A 25,606-nucleotide genomic window follows, 5' to 3' on the forward strand; every position below is an offset into this window, starting at 1 on the left:
CCCCCCCCAAAAAAAAATCATCACCGTCCTCCTAATTAATTTTTAAAGTGCGTTCAATCCTTGCTCCCCCCCCCCCCCCCTTCCCCACCCCGCGGGTGCGGGGATCCGCGGTGCCCCCCTGCCCGGCGGTGCAGAGGTGAGGGTGTTGAAGGCAGCAGCCTCTCCAACTATTTCAGGTATGTCTGAAAGCAGGGAATTCGTTGGGATGGGAGAAAAAGCAATAAAATGCAAATGTGTTCCTGGGAAGACAGGCAGCGAGAGCACCTGGACGGGAGTCATTAAAAAGCAATCTTTTATTCCCAGCCACCATCTAACTTATAATTAGGAACTCTGCTTGCATTCCTGATTGGAGAAGGAAACGCATTCCTCTAATACCGACATAAATATTCGCTTGTCACCCGCCGAGGGGAGCGCGGTCCCGGCCCCCCGACCCCCCGGTCCCCCCTGTCCCCCCTGTCCCCGCCGCTCCCGGAGCTGCGGGAGACGCGGCTGTCCGAGGGGGAAAAGGCTGGGAAAAAGGAGCTGGAAAGAGGGGCAGGAGTTCTCTTTCCAAGCCGGGGCATCAGGTGTGTGCGGAGGGGGGGCGGCAGCGGCGGCACTTCGGGGTTCGGGGGTGGTTTTTTCCCCGTCCTTGCCGGTGCCAAGCAGCGGTTTCAGACGTTTCTTTCGCAAGGAGAAAGCCCCCTTAGGCCATGGAAATGCAAAGGAGGGTTTGGTTGGGGTGGGGGAGTCGCAGGAGAGGCCGGGAGCTGTTGCATTGGCTGCCGAAATTCCCCCTCGCCCTCCCACCCCTTTCCCTCTTTATTTATCCTCAACCTTTCCCTCTTTATTTATCCCCAAGCGAGATATAAACCCACGGCCACCCCCGTGGCTGGAGATGGGGAGCAGCCCTGGAAATGTGGGGAGTTGGGGCCTGGAGGTGGCACAGGGAACCCCGGGATGCACGTCCCAGTAACGGGAGGGGAGTTCCTTTCCTCCTAGGCCAGCCCAGCTGCTCCCAAACTTAGCGAATCGACCGTGCTGCTTTATTTGATTTTAATTTAATTTCGTTCCGCTCGTTCTTTTGTTTTGTTGTTGTTGTTTTTCTTCTTTTGGAAGAGAGGACGGGGAGTTTTTTAGTCTGGTCATGCAAGCAGCAAACATCCCATCCTAAACCGTCTCTGTTTAAAGCCTCCCCTCTACCAGCTCGTGGTGATTTGGGTGTTTACAGCAGAAAATCTCTCATTTCCCACCCCCCAATTGTGCCCCCTCCCCACTAATTGTGTCTAATTAAAGCATCAACTCATCCTAAAGCACGGGCCTGTGGATATTTACACTTTGAGAAAATCGGTGCCAAAGCAGGGACTGAGAAGTTATATTTTCCTGTGGGTTTCGGTTAATTATTGTCCCAAAATTCGGGGAAAAGTAAATTTTTCAGGGGGGAGCAAGTGTTGCTGTAAGTTCTGTCTACCTCTCGCAGCTTCTTTTTTTTTGGCTGAGCTGTTTAAATTGCTGCTCCCACCGTGGCGTGGGGGCACCTGTTTAAATCAGACCGAGCAGATTCCCAGATTCCTGGGAGCTTCGGGAAAAGTTCAGCGGAGGAGAAGGGAAAGGATCCCTTGGAGCAGCGATGCTCCCACCCTCCATCCGTGATGATGCTGGGGCGGGGGTGGGGGGGGGGAGGCTCCGTGAGTTCCTCAAAACCAGCAAATAATGCGTTTACAGGCTGGGATAAAAGGGGCTGTGGAAAGAATGGTTTAAAAATAATCAAAGAAAAGGGACTGATTCCCACTGGAATTGAAGAGCCAGGTTTTAGGGATGTACTGGTGGGATTTCCTGTGCCACAGGAGCCGCCCGGGACCTTCTCCTGTGCAGTGCAGCACTGAGCTGTTCAACCTAGAGCAGCTCCTGGGAGCAGCAACAGGCTCTTCCACACCCAGGGGGCCAGATTAACAGCAAAAATCAGATGGTTTTCGGGTTTTGCTTCTTTTTAAAATGTTAGTGCTGTTCATTTCTTGGTTTGTTTAAAAAAAAAAAAATAAAAAAAGGAGAGATTGGAATGAGCGAAGGAAGGCTGAGGGAATTCCGAGCAGAATTCATGGCTAAGGGGGGATTAAATGTAACCTGTTCCCTGTCCTGGGGGAGTCTGGGGTCCTTGTGGAGTCACAGGAGCAGCACGAACAGAATTTAAACTTTTTCCAGCTGACTTGCACTGCCTTAACCGACTCTGCATGGAATGGGAAAAAAAGACTTTTAATTTTATTTATTTTATTTTGTTCATCAGTGCTAAGTGGCCTGGCTTGGTCTGAACACAGCCAGTGGGCAGAAATGATTCGGAAGGGAGAAGGGTTGGATTCAGGAGGGGAAAAAAAACCAGCAATAAAAATTAACACAGGACTTCCATGATGGGAATCTTAACCTCCTGCAGCCCAGGATGCTGCTCCTGGCGTAGATGATCCCAGGAGAGGCTCTCTGGGCTGAATGAGAAGTAGAGGGAGACCCCTTTGCTGTAGGAGAAACTAACTGGCATCGTTTTTCCTGAGTGTGAGGCAGCTTGGGATGTGTGTGGTTGAACTGTGCGCCGGGAGAGGGATGGGAAGGGGAGTTCAAGTGGAGCAACAGGCTCTGGCTGGGATTTGGGGTGGTGGCATCGCTCTGGGCAGTGGTGTCTGTCCCTTCCTGTGTCCTGCTGGGGCTCCTGTCCCCTGTGCTGCTCTCGCCATTCCTGTGTCACACCCAGAGTGGGGTGGGCTGGGATCAGCCCCGTGGAAAACTAGGAGAGGAGAGGAGCTGTAATCACTGATAGCACAGTGAATGGTGCTCCTGGGGGTGCCAGGCCTTTGGAAGGGGATGTGGAGGATGTGGGGATGTGTGTGGGGATATTTCCCTGCCCGTGGCCTGGCTTTGCTCCTGTTCCCCAGCACTGGCCACAGCAGCTCCATCGATTTCCTCATCCATGGAGGATAAGCCTGGCACAGCTGTGGTGTCCTGCAGGATCCCCTTTCCGTGAGAGCTGGGAAAAGGGATCTGACAGCTCTTTCCACCCGTATTTTGTGCAGTTCAGGAAATGTAACCCCGGTGGCGTCGCTCCAGCAGTGCTCAGGTGCTACACCTGAGCCTGTCCCTGTTCCGTGGCATCCCCACAGCAGCAGCAGGGCAGGGATGAACTCCTGTTGTGCTCTCTGGTCTCTTCTGGGGTCTGTTCCCCTCAACATGGGCTTTAAAGTGAGTGAAAGCCAGGCCAGGCTCTGCATGCCATGAGAAGCCCAACCCTTGCCTGCTGCAAGCCCTGCAGAACCAAACCGAGCCCTGGCAGCTGCGCTCTTGGGAAAGCAGAGCTTGGTTTGAGAGGGGAGAGGATCATCCCTCGCTAGCCAGCAGGGAGGCAGAGCCCTGGGAGGTCACTGGAGGGACAGCCTGGGCCGTGGGTGCTGGCAGCAGGGCTCCTAAGCGATCTCTAGAGCTCAGAGGTGTGAGCTGCATCCCCACTTTTCTGCTCAGTTGGCCAGGGTGAGGTGCTGGAATTCATCTCCATCTCCTCCCCTCCTGCAGCGGGTTGTGGTGTGAGGTTAAAATCCATCAGTGTAGCAGTGCAGTCCCTCTGCATCCATCCATCCATCCATCCATCCATCCATCCATCCATCCATCCATCCATCCATCCCTCCCTCCCTCCCTCCCTCCCTCTCCCACCCTTCTCCCAATCCTTGGAATTGCCTTTATGTGCCTGTACCTGTGTTACAGCAGCAGCTGACACAGCCCTGGTTCTCCAGGCAGGGAGTAATCATGGAATGATGGTGTAGGCTGCTCTCAGTTTGGCTCCCCCCAGTTTGGCTTTTCTGGATGTGGGGTGGCTGGTTGGCATCCAAGCAGCAGCAGAGTGGAGGGAAAAGGGCCAAAGGGATCTTTCTGTGTAGATCCAGGTGGTAAAAACCCCGCTCCATTCAGAGGATGCTGTGTGCAAAGGGGAAGGGGAATCATTTTCCATCTCCATCTTTCAGCTGGGACTGAAGGAACAAACTCTGATGGTGTTTGTGTTGTTCCTGGCATAGCCCAGTTGCAGAGGAGCTGGTGAGGTTAAATGACTGGACCAAGATCACACCAAGAGGTTTCTTCGCAGCAGGAACTGAAAATTTTGCAAGGTCTCAGCAAGAAGTCCCTGTTTGAAACACGGGGAGGGCTGGGACTTTCCCAGAGTGCTAAAGAAAATCCCAAATCCCTCATCTACTCAAATTTCGGACTCATTTTATTAAGTTGTGTTGTTCTGCTACATATTAATTGATTTTTTTTTTCCATTTTAAGAGGACTTTATTAGATAAATTAACCTGGAAAACAGCAACTTGATATTCAAAGCGTTGGCGGAAGGAGTTGCATCCAAAAAAAAAGCTTTTCCTAACTAAAATGAGGAAAAGTGAATCATTTTGCTCCCCAGCTGTTTCCAGGTAACCCTGGAGGTGAAACCTGTCCTTTGCAGATATTGGAGCACCTCTAAGAATTCTCACTGGAAAAGTTTTGAGCACTTGGAATAGTTTGGGTTGGAAGGAGCCTTTTAAAGGTCACCTGCAGTGAGCAGGGACATCTTCAACCAGAGTAGCTGGAACTGAGGGTTGGGAACTGCATTGCTTTCTGTTGGCCAAAAAAGGCTTTTTTACCATTCCTTCTAAAAGGTTCAGGCTGGAGGAGCCTTGATTTTTACTGTGGTGTCTCCTAGAAAAGGAAGTCACGGATTGCTGATTGCACCAGGGGAAGCCAGGCTGACTCGCTGGCGTCTCCATCCCAAACCTGCGGGATCCCTTTCCTGCTGGCATCCCGCTTCCTTCCAACTCAGCTCCAGCCCTGCAGCAACGCTGCTGCTTCTCCAGTCCCTGCACCAATTCCTGCATCCTTGGTGCCAAGCAGCAGCAGCAGGAGGAGATTATTCCACGTTAGGCCTCACGAGGAACAAATATTTTTCCTTCACGCGCGCGGGAGCGCAGGGAAATCCCGGCGGGATGAGCAGGGGTTTGACGCTCGGCTTTGCCCTTGCCCAGCGTTCCTCGAGTTCGTGATTCAAGGCACCCAGCCGCATTTCAAAGGCTTTGTTGGGCATAATGACAGCACTTGGCAGGCCTTGCACAAGGGTATCGCAGGGGCAATCCTGCGGGCACTGAGTCAGGGTGCTCCCTTTGGGGCCGGGCAGCTGAGCTGGGTGTGACAGCCTCGTTCGTCCCCAGGACGGACCGGTCCCACCGACATCCACGGTGAAATTCCCAGCGCAGAGCAGGGCTGGACTCGTGCTCGTGCCCTGCTTCCCCTGTGGGGATGAAGAGTGTGGCTGGAAAGAGGGGAGGAGCATCAGGGAGGTCTGGAGGTCGTGGCTGGGAAGGAGAAGGTTCCAGAGAGGCTCCCTCTGACTCGTGGGGATGTGGAGCGTGGTGATTTCTGCCCGCTCGGGTGGTGCTGGTGCTGGGGTTAAACCCACTGGGCTATGGGGGAAAGGAAGGGGAAATGGCAGGGGGGAAGCACTGGCTGGAGCACACAGGTCTTGTCCACGTGCTTGGCCAAGGCTGGACTGGGCCCAGCCCCAAGGCTGCAGCAGGAGTGTCCCCAGCCCAAAAGGTCTCTCTAAACCCATCTCTGCTTTGCTGGCAGCACCAAGAGACGAAGCCCAGAGCCGAGGCAGTTCGGTGGGGCTTCATACTGAAAGGGGGGAATATCCAGGCTGGAGCCTTCCCTTGGGGTATCCATCAGGGCTCTGCTGGATCAGGCCTAGGGTTGGTCTTGCAGCAAAGCCACTCCTGAAAGTGTCCATGCCAACTGTTCCCATCTATCCCGTGCCACCCATGATGCTCTTTTCCCCTTTTGTCCCTTTAAAAGCGGAAGGATTTGTTTTCAGTCTGTCTTAGCACGACCTGTAAAAATCCCATCAGTTCATAAGTTCACTCCAAATTCTACTGGAACGTGCAAAAATCACGGGGAGGGAAGGAGGACTGATGCATTAACTTCCTTGTTCTGAACTCCTAACATAGGGCACGGCTTTCAAAAGCAGCCTAGGAGCCGGGGGAGAGCGTTCTGCATCACAAAGGTGGTGTTTGTCCCTCTTCCTGGTTCCTCACCTGCATATTCACAGTCCCCTTCCCATCCGGGTGTTGCTGCTGCCCAGAGGGGGCTTTGCATTTGTAGAGACTGGGCCATCAAAGGAGTTCAAGGTGCTTTTGGTCTCCTCCTCCTCACCACAGCTTCTGTCCTGGTGTTAAGGCAGTCAGTTATACTTCCAGGGATCCAGTGATAATTATTAGCAGGGATTGCTGCTGCTCTTTCCCAAGGTGGAGATTCCCTCACGCTCTTGGTGTGAAGTGCTTTTCTCCTGTTGCACCTTTGCACTCTCAGGCTTCACCAAGGTCACATCAGAGCATGTGGCTGGTTGCCTTCTCACATCACCGGCCGTGGAAGGGATTCCAGGTGTCTGGGTTGGTCATTTCTCCTCTCCCGCTGGGTTCTATAGGCTCAGAGTGCGTTGGAGAAGGCTCAGAGAGTGCCTCGGGGGTTCCTGGAGCTCAGGGCATGGCAGACCCTCACATTTCCAGCCTGGCCTCGTGTTCATCACAGGTCTGGGAGCTTTCCTGGTTGCCAGGCACCATTCCCAGTGTTCCTAGTTCAAACCTGCCTCCCTGGAATGGCATCTAGCCCACAAGTGGAGATGGCCGGGTTCCCGTCAGGAGCCCACGTGCAGGTTCTCCTGCTGGGTGAGATGTTTGGTGACATCCTGGTCATCCTCAGAGGCCTGGCAGGGATTGTATCCAATCCACTGGTGACCTGCTCCTTTCTTGGCAGCAGCTGGAGACCAGTGAGGAAAACCCCAGATCATCTCAGCATCGCTCCATGTCCATCTGCAGGCAGCTGAGCAAAGCCTTGGGGGTGGAATTCACTTTATCCATTGCATGTCTGCAATTTCCGTGTCTCCCATCGATCCAGGGGCTCTTGGCTCCTTTCTCTGAGGAGAACTGGGCACTTTTCTTCTGCTGCAATTCATATCTCAGGTGTTTGCTGGAGCTTGGCTGGTGAAATCCTCTGTGCCAGTGGAGGAGCTGAGGAGGCCAGCTCAGAGCAATGACCACCAGTGTCATCCAGGTTTAGTCAGATTATTCCCAACACAAGGAACCCCCCTTCAGAGTTTGCACATTTGCCTGTTTCCTGTCAAAATCCATAATTCCCGTTGCCTGGCATAATTTCACATGGCTCAAGTCAAGTAATGGACTTGTTGTCCATCATTTTCCTGTATTTTATACTCTCTTCAGTGCTCGTTGATGTATTGGAATGGGTGCAGGAGCATTCGTGGCATCCAAGCCGGTACCGAAAACCTCTAGACACCCCCCCTCCTCAGGAAATCCGTATTTGGCAGTCTGAGGATTCTGCAGCTTCCTCTGTAACCTATTTACTCCTGCCTTTCATCCAGGACACTCCAGAGAACAAATGCATCTTCCCCGTGCTCTTAGACACACCCAGAGTCTCCCACCATCCCCCAAGCACACCCACGAGTCAAGATTGTGGTAGAACTTTATCTCAAAACTTCTTAAAGGGAGATTTGAAGTGGTTTCCCTGTGGCCCCGTCCTGACAGTCATCTTGGCAGAGGGACACGGTCGCAGATGTTTCTGCATTTCAAGAATTCCTCTGGCTTTGTTTTTCCTTTAGATCTCTGAAATCAATCCCCTTTTCCCTTTTCCCAGTCCATGCCTCTTAATTTCACTTTCCAGGTTTGTATTTCCTCTACCTCTCTGCTGGAAGACGCGGTTTCCTGGCTAAAGTTACGCACGCCCAGCTTTCCAGGGAAGTCACCATCACCCAACAGAATTCCCACTGTGGGATGGAGCAGGGAGCAAAGGCAGAGCCCATCCCCGCTGCAGCTGAGCCCGTGAAACGAATCCAAACTGCACTGGGCAGAGCAGGAGCTCCTTGTGCTTCCAGAGGGGTGCACCTTGTCTAATAGAGATATTTCCTGAGGGGTGGGGAGGCGGGAATGGAACTCCTTGAACAGTTGCCAAGCCTCCCATTCAGCTTGTGCCTCTGCCCCCACAAGAGCAACAATGGAGCCTGTTGCTAGACAGTGTTGTGTGGCATGACAGAATACAACTCTAAATCCTCGGCAGGCTGAGGGACACACTTAAGGGAGAATTCCCATTTTTTCCCAAGCCTGCTGTAGCTGGGAAGGAATGGGACAGTGTGGGCAGGTAGGACTCCATCCAAAACCCAGTGAATGTCAGGGGAATACCAGAGGGCATCAGGTAAGATTTGCAGAATTTACTGGGAGACCCACAGCTCCTCCAGAGACACAAAAATCTGGTTAATGCTGGGTTTTGGGAGATCCATGATTGGTTTCGCGAATCTTCCTGAATATTTTGCGGTCTCTAACCAAGATTCCTTTAGAGCTAGTGGTGAGAGATGAGATGCAGCTCCTCTGACATCTGTCAGACACTTACTTTGCGATGAGATGAATCCCATCCCGGCCGTGCCAGTTTCCCAGCCATTGCCTGGAAGGGGATTCTGGATGCCTGGGACAAAGATATCTCCCTTTGGATGGGTCAGTTTTGTCTTTGAATACACTCCTAAGCCATTTTATGCCACTCCTGGGCATTTTAGGATGTACACAGAGGTGTGCAGTGCTGAAAGAGGATATTTCCTTTGGAGGACTCTTCGAGGTGAATCTTTAGTGACTAAATTACATTTGAAAAACCCTTCACTTGAAGTCCTGGCATTGCTTTCCACAGGTGTAGAAGAACTGAGCAAAAATCCTGTATCTCAGAAGGGCGTTTGAAGGGAATTCTTGTGAAGTTTCAATTTCTTGAACGTTCTGGAAACAGCCATCGAGGTGAATTTGATGTGGAATAAGTTGCCTTAGTGATCCAGGCCAGGAGAGCTGGGTACCACACAGATCCCGTGGATTTGGGGCAGTGGTGAAGAGCCATCCTGAAGGCTCTGAGGACAGTGCCCTTCTGTGGATCACAGAACCACTGAATCCCAGAATGGTTTGGGTTGGAAGGGACTTCAGAGCCCATCCAGTCCCACCCCATGCCATGGGCAGGGACACCTTCCACTGTCCCAGGTGGTTCAGAGCCCCATCCAACCTTTTGATATATTCTGTTACTTTCCTACAGCGAAGGATTCAGGGACTGGGAAGCTCAGCCCAGCCTGTCCCCTTCCCTGGCTGGCTGGAACGAAGAGTGCTGATTTTTTTAAATCTATAGAGAAAGGAACCTGCAGCCTGATCTCCAGGCCCTGAGAGCTGCTCTGCTGCAGCAGGGCTCTGGTTGGGTCACCCCCTGGAAAGATTTGCTGCTGGAAGTGCTCAGACAAAACACGAGGCTGAGTGGGGAAGGACAGGAGGCAGGGCTGCTTAGACACCTAATTTGTGCTTTATGCCTCAGATTTATTGATGGCATTGCTGCAGCGTGATCAATTAGCTGATTTTATTGAGCTGCCCCTTGTCAGTGGTGGTCCATGAATACCCTCAGCTCATTCTGAGTGTGAGGAAAAGTGGATTAGCTCTGTTGCTTTTTTTGAAGTGCTTATTTCCTCTCACACGCTGCAGAGAGAACAGGCTTTTAGCAGCACAGATTTAGCTGCCTAACTCTTGGGCACCTTGGGTTAACTGAGATCCATCCCTCTGTGGGCTTGCAAAAATAGGTGTAACAGCTTCCACCACCATTAAATCCAGAAATCACCTCATCCATCCTCACGTGCTCCAGGCTGGATTAAATCTGCCTAAATCAGAATTGTGAAGAAGTCATGGATATAAGCACTCAGTTAACACTGAGTCATTGCTAACAGGAATATCATCTGGAGAAGGAAGGAGCTTACCGGATCACTGCTTTTTCCTAGCAGGATGGCTCATGGATATTAGTGGATTGATTGCAAAACCTCAAAGTCACTTGCAACAGAAGACTGAGGGCACAGTGGGAACTGGGTTTTGCCTGGGAGAGTACAGGGCCCAGACAGATGGGGCAAACAACCGAGTTGAAAGAGAATAGATAAGACACATTAGCAGAAGATTGGAGATCAGACAGGGAAATGCTAATTCAGTGGCCACTGAAACCCTCGGTGTAAGTTGCCCACAGGCATATGGGAAGTCTGTGATCCAGAGGAGCATTGAGTCCATCTGTCCTGCTGACTCAATGTGTAGTCTCGGTCTGCTGGTGAATGAAAGGGTCAAGCCCAGCCTAACACATGGCAGGGTGTTCCCAGCACAGCTGTAGCTCCACTAAAATTGCAGTTGTTCTGCTGGCCAGAAGAGTCTCCAAATTCTAACAGAGAAACGAATTCAGGATTTGTGTAAACTGGCCTAAATTTACAGCCTCAGATACCTTGGTGGTGTCAGCCAGCAGCAGTGAGAGCAGTGGTGCTCCTGCTGCCCCTGACACTGGGACTTGAAATGAATTGAGGAATTCTGTCCTGCAGCCAGGCTTCAGGAATGAGGGAAACCAGGCTCTTGATGGATTCTTTCAAGAGCCCAGTTTTGGCAAGCTCTGGCACCAGAAGGGCAGGGCAACATGCAAAACCTTGACTATCTAATGAACTGCAGGCTTTGTGATTAACCAGGGGGAAGAGGTAATTCAGCCGCTAAAACTCATCCTTGGGACGTGGGACCTCTGGCCATATTTCTTCTCTGCCCATCACAGGCCTAAACAAACAGCTTGGGCACCTGGACAGAGGAGAATCAGAAAGGTGGGAAAAGGGGAGTTTCCTACAGGCTCTGTCAGAGAGAGCTGCCCACATCCCATTCCAAGCTGCAGTGTGGGGTCACTGAGCAGAGCCAGCAGGAGAAGCAGCGCCAGAGTTACCTTTGGCTCACTGTTTTTTAAAAAAAACCCAGTTTTTGGGTGAGGATAGCAGCCAGGGCAGCTGGACATGTGTGAGTCAGCGTGGCAGAGACCACGAGTGAGGAGTTTAGGGTTGTTCCCGGTGTCGTAGAGCTGTACACACACAGTGCTGACGCACAGCAGCCCTGCTGAGCTGGGTTCATCAGCTCAGCCCTGCTGAGCTCAGAGCTGCACATCCCATCTGAGGGAGTCATCCAAGCTCCCTTTGCAGTCCATGAGTGAGGGCTGACACTTCCTGGCTGTGACTCAGCAGCCCTATCGATGTCAATCTCGGGAGGAAAGGATCTCTCTGTCAGGGATCAACAGAACCAAGACAACCAGTTGGGAGCCTGACTCCTGCATCAGCAAGGTTAGGTCAGGTGATTTAATTCCATTGTGCCCAAATCCTTAAGCTCATCCTGCCCTCAGTTCCCCTGGACAAGGAATTTGTATCTGTTCAAAAGTCTCTTGGTTTTGGCTTCTGGGGTGTTGCAGTGCAAAAGCTGATTCATGACAAGTGCTCTTGCAGGAGCATTATTTGTCAAAGATTCAGTCATTTGGATGGATTTTTTGTAACCATAGTCAGCTGCCAGGTGGAGGCACCTTGACAGAGGCCACCACCCTCAAAGCCAACCATGATTCTGATTCTGGAATCCCTGCAGCAGGGCTCACCAGCTCCTGTTGTCTTCTGAGCTTCACGTTTTCACAGTTCTGCTGACCTCGCTGATAAGATCTGTACAATTTTATTCATACAGCTTGTGCTGTCTGGTCCTCGAATTCCCAGACTGTTTCTGTTACTGTGAATGAGGAAGAGCTGGGTTTATCTCAAATTTCCTTGATCTTAGAGATGTCAGGAAAGGTACCTGGGATGTTCTTTGATGCCAGAAGAATACAGTGGCATCGATATAATGGAAGAGTGAGGGAAGTGATGTGAAGTCTAAACTGACGACAGGTCTCTACATAAAACTGTCTGGGTGCTTAGTTAGGCATGAACTTAGCCTTGGGCACTGCTGTGCTAAGTTAGACTTTATTAGTAATCTTAGGAAAGAATAGATGGAGACACCTCAGGTGTAATTTGTGTAATTTTCAGCCATGTTGACCTTTTTCTGTGAAATTCAGGCTTTTCCAAAGTGTTTTCATGCAGACCTGTAGTTGCTTGTGCAAAGGGACTGATGTCCTTCAGGCTCCAGAGGGGGAACCAGGCTGGGGGCAAGGAGGGGCTCATGGAAGGGCTCTCAGCTCCACTGCTGCTCTAATCCATCTCTCAGAACTAGTTTCTGCATGAGCCAAGGTTTAAGCAATCCTGCTGCCTGTTTGTCCCCGTAATGACATTGAAACCCCTTGGCCCAATGAGCTTCTTTTGGCAGAGGTTCTGAAAAAGATTAGATACCCACGGGTCTCACAAAAATGGGCAGTTAAATGGGGTAGAAATGTGAGCAGTGTCCTCACCGGGGCTGAAGGGTGTGAGCAGTGTGTGTGTGCACGTCCATGTTCCCTGGACATCCTGAATCCAGACAAAAGAGTCAGTGCTCACCAGTTTCAGCGCCCACAGAGTAACTCCTCGTTCCGTTTTTTGTCTTCTTCAATTCATCTTCTGTTTCATAGAATTACAGGGCACAGAATGCTTTGGGTTGGAAGGCACCTCTGAGGTCATCCAGTTCCAACCCTCTGTGATGGGCAGGGATGTCATTCACTGCTTCAGGTTCCTCAGGGTCCCATCCAACCTGGCCTTGGACACTTCCAGGGATAGGGCATCCACAAGCTGATCCAGTGCTTCACCACCTTCTGAGTAAAGAACTTGGTCCTAAGATCTCATTTAGTTAAAACTGTTTCCGTTGTCTAATCCCTATCTGCCCATGTATAAAATCCCTCTCCCTCTTTTTTTTTTTATAAGCCCCCTTTAATTACTGGAAGGCCACAATGAGGTCTTCCCAGTTCTCCAGGATGAACAGTCCCAACTCTCTCGGCCTTTGTAGGACCATTGCTGCAACTCTCTGATCATCAGAGGGTTTCTTCCCCCTTCCTTCTCATTCTGAGATGTGATTTATGGGAGGAGTGGGCCATGCCACCAATCTCCTCATTGCTTTGTATGGCTGAGGAAGGGATGAAGTGAAGGAACCTCCTCATTAGATTTAAGGAGGAGGAAGGACTCCAATGCTTTGGAGGTCCATGGTTCCCATGCTGGATGTCACCCACTTGCCTGGTGGATTGGTGCTGGCAGCTCCCAGAGACATGTCCTAGAAAAGCCCAGTGAACACCTTCTGTGAGGATTCTTTGGAGAGAAGAAGTATTCATTATGGAGGAAGGTAGCTAAATACATATATAATACACATGCCTATGTGTATATGCATAGGTAGATCACATATCCCTCTTCTTAGCTTTGGCTTCTGCTCCAAAACCAGCTGGAACTCAAAGAAAACCTTCCTTTGACTGTAGCAGACTTTGGGACAGCCTATTCTTCTTGTGTCTGGGACTCTGAGATCCTTCAGGAACCCACAGGTTGCTTCATACCTTGATTCTGGGCCAGGAAAGTGCTGCTTTGGAGCAATTCCTTTGTCTCATGTCTTAAGACTCCGAGCTCCTTTAGGTCTTGATCCTTCCAGTTGCTTCACCCTTTGATTCTGAGCCAGAAAAGTGCCATCTTTGCTTTGTGTTTATCCTTAAATACCGGGGCAGTTCTGTGCATTTTCTGTGCCCGGGCACCAGGCTGGGTCGCACGGGTTGAGATGAAGCCTGGGAGCAGGGAGAGTCTTTCCTGTGGTGGGCTGATACACAGCACGTTATTATCCATGCTATCAGGGACATACAGCAATAATGTATGGAAATTACAGGCATATCTCAGTCCCATCTCCCCTATCCTAGTGCAGGGGAGAGAAGGAGCCCAGTTAAGGCTTGTACATATCTGACAACGTGCAGCAAAACTTGGCTTGGAGCTGGATGGGGTTTTGGGGCATGCAAAGGCAGAATTGCAGAACTTCGGTGTGTATCCTTCAGAACTCGCAAAATCCACCCATGCACCAGGGATCCTGGTCTGCACCCCGCTCTCAGCGGTGACGGGTGTTGAGAGCTCTGAGCTCCACAGGTTCCTGGCTGAATCCCCAGCGTTGGCCAAGCCTCAATCAATGTGAATAATTGATTTGGTAGTCCTGGGTGACAGCATAATCTATTGGCGAGGGCGTGCTGCTGAGATTTGGGAAACTTGGGTTCAAAATGCTGCTCCGAATGGAGCAGAGGAAACTTGTAAAGCTCATTTTCCCATCCCATGGGTAGGTGCCATAACCACTGAATTGCTGACTCTGAGTATAAAGGGGACATTGCGTCCTCCAACTTCACTTTGGGAATGGCACCTTAGGGGATGGGCACCTGAACAAATTACCACGAGGTAAGTTAGGGTGTGAACTCATCAGATGCCAGTTTTTCTGTGGTAACTGCCCGTGTGAATGCTCCTTCCCTGCAATAAACACGAGATGGTTCATATTTACCAGGGGGTAAGAACGTTCACATGGGTGTTCACATGGCTCACACCCTGGTTTGACTCCCAGTAACTTGGGCCTGTGCCTCTAACCTCAGTACCCTTGAAAAGCCATCCCGAAAAATAAAAATCAAACTCCTCTGCTTTACATAAACCACAATTTTGCCATTTCTCCATTTCAAATTACAATTATTTCAGTTCATCCTTGGTTTGCCAGAAAGGATTTGCTGAGATTGACTCCACTGCACTGTTTTGGCAGAGAACTTGAGGTCTTTGCGGTCCTGGTGGCCAGGATCAGCCAACAAGGGCAGATAGTCTACAGACACCACACCAGCTTTACTTGCCTCATAGTCAGAGACCTTCTGGGCACTGACAGAATATTAATATTCCTGTTTCTCACAGCCAGCTCCCGAGCCCTGAAGAGATTTAAACATGTGGAGATATGAAGTCAGGCACATAAAACGCTCTTTAGCCAGTGTGGTGTGGTTGTGGGATGAGCAATGCTCCCAGGTTGCCTTGAGGTCACCGGGTGCCTTTCCAAGTGCTCTCCATAGACCTGGGAAATGGCCACAAAGTGTTCAGGAGGGAAGACCTTGATTTTCTGAAGGAAAGACCTTGGAATAGTGGTCTGTGAGTCTTCCATTGCTGCACAGATAGAAACCTTGCCTAGGAGCAAGCACAGCATAACTGTGCACGAGCTCAAGGACAGAGCAAGGGAAAATGCCTTTAAAATATTCCAAGAACTGGACTGAATGTTCCAGTCCAAAAAAATACCCACAAAACCAACAACCCACTTGCTTATGGGCTGGGACTTTGTCTCATGATGATCCCAAAGGCTGACTCAAGTTATCTGAGGCATCTCCTTTCAAGCGAACATGGGGAAGATTCAATTCATCCTGGAGGAAGCATTCCACCAACTGGGAACAGCTCTGCTTTGAAAGCAGGGTTTTCTCGGAATGTTGGAGCACTCCTTCTGTCTCCAAGCACACAAGGAGTTGTATCTGTGCTCTGTTGGGTGACAGAACCTCCCCTAAGAGACCTCTGGACCAAATTCACTCACTTTATTTTAGCCATGTAATGGTCAGCTATCTGAGCCAACCATCTTAGAAAGTTGGGCACCTTCTGAGGGCGATTCATCCTTCCTGAGATTGGGATCTTTCGAGTGGATGTGATGAATCACTGTCTGGAGTTGCCTGTCTTTCTCCATCCACTCTAGAGACAGCCTAAACACCTCCCTTTTAGACAGGTAAAGTTGGGAGGGATGACTGGGTGCCTGAACACCCCACAAATATCATTGATGTGATGCCAGTTGGTGTCTGGGAGGATTTTATCCCTATTTTAAGAGAGGCTGAAGAGAAACCTGAAGTGTTTGTCAGGTCCTTGACCTTCCTTGTTGATTTTGCCTGGAGAAAAGAGGTAAAAGACCCAAATCTTCTTCAAACTCTTTCAATTTAAACACAGTATTTTTCAGTACATTTTTTCCAGGCAATATTTGCAGAGTTATTACGAATATTCAGGATTGTTGTAGTCAATAACAAGGGTATTTTGGGACTTTATTTCTGGGCTTAAGGTGATATGTGGCTATTGAAGACCAGAGTAAGATTTTTGCAAGGAATGAAGTTCCACAAACATCCTGTGTGGTGCACTTAACAGTTTTTTTCTGGAGCAGCTGGTTCTGGCCACTCTAGGAAAGGGTTGCTGACCTCAGGTCTGCTAAGTCACATTTTTCTTTAGGACTGGAACATTGTTACCAGACCTGTATAACCATTTATGGCTGTGATGGGGACAACCAAGACCTTGTAGAGAAAACAGAAGCAGTTTTTCGTCACTGCACCCTTCAGAGGGCAGCTCATGGTTTGTGACCGGCCAGTGGCTTGGTGGAACTTTTGACTGGTTTGGGGAAATGCTGAGTTGCTGACCGTGTTCGTTAACTACAGAATCACAGAAATAATAGAAACATAGGAGGGGTTTAATTGGAAGGGACCTCGAAGATCATCTCATTCCAATCTCTACCATGGGCAGGGACATCTTCCACTATCCCAGGCTGCTCCAAGCCCCGTCCAGCCTGGCCTTGGGCACTGCCAGGGATCCAGGGACAGCCACAGCTGCTCTCAGAACCTGTTCCAGGGCCTCACCACCCTCATGGCTAAGAATTTCTTCCCAATATCTCATCTAAATCTCTTCTCTTTTAGTTTAAAACCAAGCTGAGAGGTGTTTTAGAAACCTCTTCCTCTGAACTCGCTGTTGCATATTTTTTGTGTGTGCATGGCTCAGGAGAAGGATGCGATTCATCGTGGCAAGCTTTTGTCATCCAAAATTAAACATCTGGTTTATAACTTCCAGGTAGAATCCTTTTTCAGGGACTAACTCCCTGAGGGCAGTTCAACCCCACCTATTCTAGGCATCTATCTTAGGACAGAGCAAGTTGCTCTTCTTCAGTCCTAGTGATTCTGTTATGAGGTCAGAGAGGTTTTGGGTGATGTCATTAACTGAATTCCTAACTTTTAGGTGTTCCAGAGAGATTAGATGAACTCCAATGAACATTGGTTTCTGCCATAAGCATGTGTGAAATTCCAGTCCTGGTGAATCCAGAGGGTTTTTTTGTTTTGCAAATCGATTGAAGTCCTGCAGCCTTGAGAACCTGTTTGAGGCTGGAATGGTGTGAACTGCCACAGCTCCATAGCCTGGAGGATGGGGACAGCAGGTGACAAATGTCACGCTAACGATATTACAGTGCAGAGATGAACCCTGAGCTCGTTGTTGCTGAGGAAGCTGTGGGAGCTTCTTGCACAGAGTTGTGGCTTGAGAAGTTTGCTAGTACCTACACGTCCTCCCAAAATCTAATTGTGCTAATCGTCCAGCAGCCCTGACTCCAGAGAACTTTCTAACCACGCTCTGGAAGCTTCCTTCTTGCTCTGCTCTGCTGCAAACCTCTCCAGTGAGAAAGTCTCTGTCTCCAGACTGATTTCATAAGAGCAAGGCCTTGGTGTCTCATCAGGCTTTTGTGGATGTGTGTTCAGGGGAGGCAGCCGGGAAACAGGGAGGTTTCCCCAGAACATCCTTAGCAAATGAGGGATGTCATCACAACTCATGTGGCTTTGCAGAGTGTGGGTCTGGTCTCCAGTGACCTCTAGAATTCCATGGCAATTTGTTTTTTAGGAGGATTATCCCATTCTTACCCTTATGGCAAAAGTGGTTACAACTGAGTTTCCAAGTTAACACAAAGTTTCAGCTCTGCGAAATTGAAACAGAATTGACCTCATTTTTCTCCAGTTGAAACATCCATCTGCTTTCCTGTAACTCCGCAATGTCTGAACACCTTTTCCTTTCCTTTTCTTTTCTTTTGTTCCCCCTGGGATTTAAGAAACTCCTTCATTTGTTGGTGCAGTGCAATCCATGCCTTATTTAGGAAGTCACAGGGAATGGTGGGAGTAGCAAGCTCAGCTCTCCAGCATAAAACAGGTCCGTATTTCCAGGGCTTTCTTATAAATGCTGAGGTCTTGATCCCAGAGGTGACTGGGGTCCCCTGCAGTCCTGCATGGATAGGGTTTAATTGCCAAATATTCTGTGTACAGTGGATTCAGTAAAGGCAGAAGGACATTTTTGTAGGGAGACACCTGTGTTTGTCTCTGTGCAGTGAGTCCCATCATGGGAAATTCCAGCATTGGTGATTGATGGTTCGACCCATTTGAAAGTGGGTCTGGGGTGTAAAGGTCTGTGGGCTCATTTTTTAGGATTGCAGTGGGCATTCCACCATGTTTTCCCCTATTCACCCAAACAAGTGGGGCTGAAATGCATTTTTGGGGAAGAGCTTTGAGCTGAGATCTTGAAGACGTCAGCAGGGTGGGCGAATCCATCCTTTCTCTTGAGGGATTTGGCCGGTCAGGGACTCATCGACTTCACCACACTTCAGGTCTACTTCTGAGCTGAGTCTGGCTGGTTTCAGTGAACCATCAGTAGTTCCCATTTCACTTCCAAATTGGAAAAAAGTGCTTCCAATTATCTGGGTGGGAGTTTGTCACTCCAAGAGTACTTGGAGTAGATAATTTCAGGAGTGTCCTATGGGCCCCATGGATCACGAGGCGTTCCTGTGCTCTGCCCCGGGCTGGTGAGGTGAGCAGGACTCTGCTTGTGGTCATAACGCTGCTGATCACGTCTGCCTTGGTAGCAGACAGCAGAGGTGGGATGGGAGAGTAAAATTCTCAGCATCTCTCTTGAAAGTTGTGTCTTAGAACAACAAAGAGATCGAGTTTGTGACCAAGACCTGACTTAGACATGACTGGACTGTCATGGTAACTATGAGTCAGGACCTTTGGTGACATTCAGAATGAAAAGTCCTATTAACCTACCTAAAAATTGATTTATTTGTGAGAAATAAATGCCTTTTATTGTTTTCTATTCAGCATGGTTCCGTTATAAGGGATGCTGGCTGCCTCTGGTGAAACAGATTTGCTGCTCTTTGATACAAGCAGCTCTTAATGCTTTCATCTGGAAAAAGATTAAGGAATTTAAGGGGTTTTTTTATTGTTACCACTGTTAGATTTGTACAAAATGGAGGAGTTTTGGAGCAATACTGATGTCCACCATGTCACGGCACCTCCCAGCATGGAGGGGCATCGCTGTGACCTCTCCCTCTCCTTAACACAACTTTCAGCCAATTTTGTACTGCCTGAGGCTTTAGGAGAAATTAGAATCCAAGTCTAAGGGTTTGCCTGTGTGTGGAAGTTCTAGCAAATTAAACTCCTGATCGAGTTTCTGCGGTGCAACAAGTTACCACACATCAGCTGACCCTTGGTACCTGTCTGTGTGCTCACAGCTCGCCTGCAGCAAGTGAGGTAATTAGACTTTGCTTACCCACAATAAAAAAGGGTTAATTTAAATCACATTTGCCAGCATTTGCTGTAGGCTAGGGATTCACATATGTAGGATTGCTGTGGGTCAGCTAGCACTAGGCAGTAATTTGAGCTCCGCTCGCTTGACCATGAGATTGAGCCCTAAGTGGAGACGGGGATTTATCGTGCGGCGGTGTCTGAGCACTGATTCCTTCAGGACGTGCTCCAGGACATCCACGCTCAGACATCTGCAACAGAGACATCTTTTCCTGTCTCCTCTGTGGTCGATAAGGAGGAGAAATGAGTGATTGGTAGTGGGACGGGATTCTCAGCCTGAAGATGTTAAAAAAACGGAGTGAAAACACCTTGAACTGTGCCCTCAAATGGTGTTTCTCGATTCTCTTAGTTGCTGAGAGGGAAAGCTGGATGACTTGCTCAGGTGGAGACCACTCCATGCCTGCTGGAGGCCATCAGCTGGACAAGTGGATCTCACCTCCCATTACAATTTTGTCCACGAATTTTGTCACAGATGATGAGGATCTTGTGCCATCCAAGGAGCCTCCACCTGCCTCTCAAAAGGGCTCAGGTCTCCCAAAGATCCAATGTCAGACCTGCCAGTTCCACACATCTCCGAAATTATGGCCTAAATATGGAGCAATGTTCAATGAAGAACGACTTACTTTGAGATGTTCTGTTGCAGATCCTTCAAATGCTGCTGACTGTTTGTATTTCAGGGTTTGTGAGGAGCAGGTAGGCATACACTTCCACTCCTGGTTGCTCTGCGATGGTTCCCATGTAGGTAAATCATTAGTGATTTCTATACGTTTTATAGGTGTTTACGATGACTCAGAGAACTGGAAATTCTCTGCAGGGTGCAATTCCTGCCTTCATGTGAGCCAAAATCATAGAACTGGTCAAGTTCCAAGGTACTGAGTGCACAGGAGATGAATGAAGAGGCTTTGAGCTGTAGAAATAACGACCCAAGCACTTATTTACTCTTTTAAATCAGTATCTTTCAATAGCCTGTACAATGCTGCAAGTTTCCTTTCCCTAACATAGATAACCTTCTCCAAGTTTCCTTCCCTAACACAGACAGTTGTTTCCATAATCTCAGTTTTGGGAATTTCTTGTACAATCCTAAGAAGGGAAAAGGACTAAAAGACTTTAGTCCTGTGGAAATAGTGAATTTCCAAAGAGAAAGTGATAACCCTCCCTGAGAGTTGGATACATTTGGCTAAATGTAGGTGACTAAAGCCATTTGAGATTTCCCTGGAGTCCATGTGCAGCTTTCCCACAGGTCCCTCATGATCCTGTCCTGTGTAAGTATCTCATACAGGGCTTTTCACATGGAAATATTTAGGTAATTCTGATTCCTGGACTTCAGATCCAGATATTTTTATTTGGCTTTCTACACCATCAGTGCCTAGCGAGTGATCCAAGTCAGTGGAGATCTAAGGCTCCCTGTAGTTGTGAATGCAGGAGTGTGCAGTGTCCGTCCAAAAGGATGTTTTGTGTCACCCCAGGAATCCACATGCTTTAGGGAGGCAGGCTGGAGCCAGGTGGATGCTGGAAAGCACCTCAAATGGTACTCAACACACCTGTGCTCGAGCAGCTGAATTCCAGCCTGAGAATTCAACATGTGATAAACTGAGGGGGGGGAAAAATATCCAGAGAATTTCAAGCAGGCACATACAATTTCTCCCAAAAGGCAGCTGTTGGGAGGTTTGCTTTGGAATGTCTGCTTCCTGACTAAGAGTGGTCTTATGTAAAGTAAGGTCAGCTGAATTATGTGCAGCAGTGAAAACTTCCCCTGGGAATAATGGGAATGATGGTTGAGAGCTCTGCTAGCCTGGCCATGGAGGTCTTGACGATCACAGGGAGTTGTTGGTCATGGAGACAGTGGGATGAAATACAGGATTAGAGAATTCTAGAATGTTAAGGGGTTGGAATGGATCTTAAGGATAATTCTCCAGTCCCAATTCCCCCACCATGGGCAGGGACACCTCCCACCAGGCCAGGTTGCTCAAGACTTTATCCAAGCTGGCCGTGAACACTGCCAGGGCTGGGACCACAGCTTTCCTGGGCAACGTGAAAATACGAAAGAAAAGAATGAACCCTCCTCCTGTGTTTTGGTTCAGCTAGTTTGGATCAGGTTGAGCCAATGTTCAGGGAAGTGGAAGTTCACTTTGATGTGTGGAGATGAGGGAAGCCCACAGTTCCCAGACACTGGTAGCCTGCTTCCAGTCACCGATTCTAAATTGACTTTAAGTAGTTCTCACTTTCAAGGGTAATCGAGTAGTACTGATTTAGATCTGGGTCTGATTGTTGTTGGAGAAGAAAATTAAGATGTTTGTCTTACCTAGAAGGATAAGTTGTGGCGTTACACGGGATAATCTTCAATTTACTACCAGAAGCAGCTGCACTAAAGACAGGCGGGTTATCAAAGCATTGGACTTCCTTTGTGATAAAAAAGTGCATCAACCTCAGATGACTGATTGCAGTAGAGCTGCTGTGGCTCGACACGTTCGCAGCCCTCAGCAGCACTGCAACACCTGTGCATGACCTCAACTTAATCCAATGTCAAGGGCAAAGGAAGAGATTTAAGCCTCGCTGTCTTGGTGGAGGCTCGGAGCACATGCATGGACAGTTGCAGCAGCTCTGCTGGCAGGCAGCAACTTGTGAATTACTTGATCTCATTCATTGTGTGCCAATACCTTGCTTCTCGTCACCTTGGTGAGTAAACAGAGGGAGGCAGAGCCCCGGCCTCCACGTTTATGAAAAGCGTTGCCATGCCAACGCGCACAACTCCACACGGATCCACGGGAGGGGATGGGCTCTGCACAGGCACGCACCCCTCAGCCTGAGTGTGAAATGAGAGGTGACAGGCAAGGAGAACCCACATGAGGCAGCGCTCCGAGCCCGGGATGGGGCTGATGGGGTGATATGGCTCCGGAGCGAGCGCACCTGGACTGCTGGGTTCCATCCCACGCTCGTGCCAGGAACATATTGACAAACTGGAGGGTAGTCAAAGAGCCAGAGGGCTGGAAGGACTGATGCTGATGAGCGAAGATTAGCTCTAAGTACTAATCTGGGCCAAAGAATGATAGGATAATAGCTCTCAAACATTTGTCAGGTGTATGTAGTAGAGGAAAGCAAGGAGGGATCATTCCACGAGGTACCAGGAGCACGACTTGGAGAAGGAAAGAAAGGTGGATATCAGTTAAATGTCAGAGAAAACAACTTTGCCTGCATGCTCTAGAATGACAGTGTAGAGGAGTGATGTTAAAATGATAGAAGTATCAGCATTTGATTTATTCAACATGATCACAGGCAAGACAATGGGAATGTGTGATGGAGGTTTCTGTTTTATGGCTGGGTGGAACCAAGTGAGTGATATTTTACTGGAATTCAGTGAGGGCTTATCTTCAGCTGGTGTGACTCTCCAGAGCTGCCCTGACTTTGGTGAAGCTGTTGCAGAATGCAAAGACATGGGGAGGCCGTGGAAAGGTTGGAATTCAGGATATGACTGGATGGACTCTGTAGGCATTTATCTGTGCCTCAGCCTCAGGGCTTGGACATTCACGTGTTTAGATACAAAATGCTGAAATTACCAATTTGTGACTTTATGTAGCAGGTATAACAAACTGTACAGTTATAACTTCCCACTGACTGCAATAATTTGCTGTGACCAAGTTTGAGCTCCTTCACGCTCTTCATCATGAAACTCATCTTCTAGCCTGATCAGTCACTGGATTCTGTGCCCACAACATCCTTCCCTCCAGCTGGGAGAGGCATGGGTTTGATGGGTGGCATGTTTGGTGATGAGGAGTTGGTTGGATGGTCACATCCAGAGGGTGGTGGTCAATGGCTCAATGTCCACATGGAGATCAGTGACCCTCGGGGGTCAGTGTTGTGACCAGTGCTGTTTAATTCCTTTATCGGTGGCATGGACAGTGGGATCAAGGGGACCCTCTGCCCACAACACCAAGCTGGGTGGTGCAGGTGGCACAATGGACGGAAAGGATGACATCCACAGGGACCTGGACAAGCTCCAGAGGTGGCCCCTGGGAAACCCTTGAGGTTCAACAAGGGCAGTGCAAGTTCCTAAACCCAGGGAAACCCTGGGATCAACCCGGGCTGGGGATGAAGGGATTGAGAGCAGCCCTGGGGAGTTGAATTTGGGGCTGCTGGTGGGTGAGAGGCTGGATTTAACCCAGCCATGTGCACTTGCAGCCCAGAAATCCAAGGCTGCGTCCCCACAGGTGAGGGAGGAGCCCCCAGGAGCCCTCAGCACAGGAGCAGGGCCAGAGGAGGCTACAGAAACACTGAGAGGGCTGGAGACAGGCTGAGAGAGCTGGCGTTGCTCAGCCTGGAGAAGAGAAGGTCTCAGGAGACCTCAGAGCCCCTTCCAGTGCCTGAAGGGGTTTGCAAGAAAGGTGGGGACAAACGTTTTAGCAGGACCAGCCGAGACAGGACATGGGACAACATTTTTAAACTAAGAGAGGGTTGATTCAGATGAGATAGAAGGAACACATTTGTTCCAATCAGAGTGGTGAGACACTGGCCCAGGTTGCCCAGAGCTGGGTTCTGAACAACCCCACATGCTTGGAGATGTCCCTGATCATGGCAGGGGGTTGGACAGAAGAGCTTTGAAGGCTGCTTCCAACCCAAACTATTCTGTGGTTCCAGAAATGGGAATTCTCTCACTCAGATTGTCATAACTGAGATGTGATTGCGTTGCTGCCTGAAAGAACCTCTCCTTTCAGCAGATCTAGTAGGAACTGGGTGAAAGGTCAGACTACATTTAAGTAACGATTTTAGGTGGTTTTTGTTGGGTGAGATGGGTCCTACCTGAGCTGCAAATGAGCCTTTGAGAAGCTCCTGAGTACATGAGAACAGATAATTCTTTGTCAGAGCCCCTAAGCTCAGATCAATGCTTTCCTTCAGATTTTCCTGAGTGAGGATGAAGTGAAGAATTGATCTCGTGCTGCTTGGAGGAGTAGGACACAGCCATTCCCCTCCTTTGGGCACACCCTCAGTGTGTGAGGTGGTCATTTCTCAACTCCCCATTATTAAAGGGTGTGAAAGGGCTGTACCTACAACAGATGTAAGAAGATTCTCAGGATCAACACTATTTAAGGACTTTGCTACTTCTCTCTTTAGCACCCTGCTGATAAGGAACCAGCATGTTCCTTAATCAAAGATTTGGTGTTTTAAGAAGAGGTTTCTCGCAGAAAATGGCCCAAAATGTACATTTATGTGGGAAACAGTCATGGTTTATTACTGACCTGACAAGATACTGATGGAAGAAGGGCATGTGGACCTTGCAAAGTAATTTTTGGGGTCTCCAGGAGTGGGATGGAATCCCAGTGTGCTCTTGGGTGTGGAGGTGCCATCAGATCCCTGTGTAAATGCAGTGGGGAGGCAGGAGGAAAGGTTTTGTCATTGCAACCAAGGTGGGGTTTGTATCTTTAGGGACAGACTGGCTGCTAAATGCTGTTAAGGACGTGAGTCCTGGCTTTCTCAAAGTCCAGGAGTGCTGTTTGACCCCACCTGAGGGCCTGTCTTCCCAGGGAGCTGATAGAGATCCCTGGATTCCAGCAGCGTTCTCATGGTAAGTTATGTGCTGCTCCAAAATGCCTTGGGATTGGATTTGTACGGAAAGGACAGAGCCGGGATGAATTATGTCTGTGGTGAGTTCCTTGCAGCTGAGACCAGCTGGGGAGCAGGATCTCACACTTCCCATCCAGCTGGCAGCCAAATCCACCCAGAGATCCTCTCCACTCCTTCTCCCAGCCCTGACTGGACTTCGTGGCTCATTGCACAGGGACCCTCGTGGTCCTTAGGCTGTAACTCCCTTACGTGAGTCAAAAAATGGAGCCTCCACCCCGCTGGCCGAGCTGTGCTGAACTTGTCTCAGCTGGAAGTCACTGTTTGCGTGTTTTCCCATAGCTACTGGAAGGTGTTTGATTCCAGGCTGAGGTGTGACACGCAGCTCGCTAGCTCCTAGATGTGAGTTTGCCCGGTGGATTTGGATTGTCTCCCAGGTGCTGAATTATCCAAGAGAGATGTGCATTTTTCTTCGACTTTGTGGTGTGGTGTCCCAGGACTGGGGGTGCATGAGGAGTTAAGATCTCAGGCATGCAGCATTTGGGGCTGAAGTAATCCTTTTGCTCAGTATTGACCCAATACCTCCTCTCACAGCCCGAGGTAGGAACTGTGTCAGGCACACGGCAGGAATTCTGCCATGCAGCAGCATTCCCCAGATTCCTGGGTCATTAAACAGCTCCAAGAAGCTCCAAGGTTATTATCAATTATGCTGGTATCTAGATTAGTCCCTGCTCTGCCACCTTATCAGTAACAGAGCCATAAAGCTGGCCTTTGGGATTCTTATCTCCTCACTTTGATCAAATCCCGAATCTTGGTTGCGCACTAAGTTGATCTCGTCTGCACCAGGGTATCCAAGATATGCCAGCAGCTCTGCACAGGGCTC

General features: G+C 49.4%; 1 protein-coding gene across 1 annotated transcript in view; it reads left to right on the forward strand.

Moving 5' to 3' along the window:
* WNT3A (Wnt family member 3A) overlaps nt 1-25,606 on the forward strand; it is a gene marked incomplete at both ends in the record, with an annotated part of 83,673 nt that overhangs the window by 1,002 nt on the left and 57,065 nt on the right. The window lies entirely within an intron of this gene.

This window comes from Coloeus monedula, assembly GCF_965178545.1.
Source record: "Coloeus monedula genome assembly, chromosome: 1".
Taxonomy (NCBI): domain Eukaryota; kingdom Metazoa; phylum Chordata; class Aves; order Passeriformes; family Corvidae; genus Coloeus; species Coloeus monedula.